General features: G+C 34.2%; 1 non-coding gene across 1 annotated transcript; it reads left to right on the top strand.

Annotated features, from left to right (window-relative positions):
- Window positions 1-580: 580 nt before the first annotated feature.
- LOC111818886 lies at window positions 581-687 on the top strand. The gene has a single exon (XR_002822761.1). It is a non-coding gene; the product is annotated as a U6 spliceosomal RNA (small nuclear RNA).
- Window positions 688-1,204: the final 517 nt, after the last annotated feature.

Below are 1,204 nucleotides of genomic sequence, written 5' to 3'. Positions count from 1 at the left end.
TAATTTTCTGGCATTGACATTTGGCCACTTCTATGAAATGTGGAAAGCTTCCATGTAAGACTCCATTGTTTCATTATGAAAATGCAATTAACTTGATTTTCTTTACATATATTGAGTATTATATATAAATTCCTCCCATTTCACACCCCTAGGTTCCAATCCAGGGCATCACCCATGCTATGCCATCTCTGTACTATCAAGTTACATTTCTACCCATGAAGTAGCTTTTTAATTTTTGCTTTGATCATCAAGTATAATTTTAACATCTTGTGATAAAGGTGGTCTATTTAGTTTTAGTCTTCCTGTTGCGTTTTTGTTCTTAATTTCTGGGCTTTCCCATTTTACTTACCTGTCTGTGTAAAAAAAATTCTTTAACTGTGCATTCAAAAGTAAGAATGTTGGTGACAAATTCTCTGAGGCTGTCATTGTCTGCAAATGTCTTCATTTCTTTAACTACTCCTAAAGATTATATTTAAGAGTGGCTGTTCTTTTATTTAAGAACTTGACATATGAGAACTTGTACTGTAACGTCATATACCTCAGTAGTGTCCCAAATTTTCTGACCAAGAAGATTATGGGGGTGCTCGTTTCGGCAGCACATATACTAAAATTGGAACGATACAGAGAAGATTAGCATGGCCCCTGCGCAAGGATGACATGCAAATTCGTGAAGCGTTCCATATTTTTAGAACACATCTAACAATATATCCTCAAGAAAACCCTGGAAAAAAATCAGTTTGGCAAATCTGGTATTCACTCCTTGCACTAGCATATTTCACATAACCTATACCGAAGAGTAACCATAGGAATATATGCAAACTGTATTACAGTTTGCTTAATTCTGGAGAATTTGCACATGAGTGATACCTTACAGATGAAAGTAGCAAAATCTTCATAGAAGTCAAGCAATAATCAATATCCAATCCATACTGTAGAGCAATAAAAAAGACTACAACAGACTTGTAAGCCTTAAGGCTTACAAAGTATCAAGTTTCATATCTTTGAGGAAGCCATACAGAAATAGTGGATGTACTAAGGCTTTTATCCAAGCATCAGAACTATTGAATTGGAATAAAATAATTAAAGTGGAAAGTAACCTTAAAATGAATACAGTCAGTCATCAAGTGTTAATTTTGTTGTCATAAAATGATTTTTTCTGAAGTGAAACCAGACCAATACAATGAGCTTGGAAAGGTCATTTTTG

This window comes from Octodon degus, unplaced genomic scaffold (genome assembly GCF_000260255.1).
Source record: "Octodon degus isolate 3935 unplaced genomic scaffold, OctDeg1.0 scaffold00106, whole genome shotgun sequence".
Lineage (NCBI taxonomy): Eukaryota > Metazoa > Chordata > Mammalia > Rodentia > Octodontidae > Octodon > Octodon degus.
The sequence above is the reverse complement of the archived record's forward strand: the minus strand, read 5'-3'. Positions and strand labels throughout refer to the sequence as shown.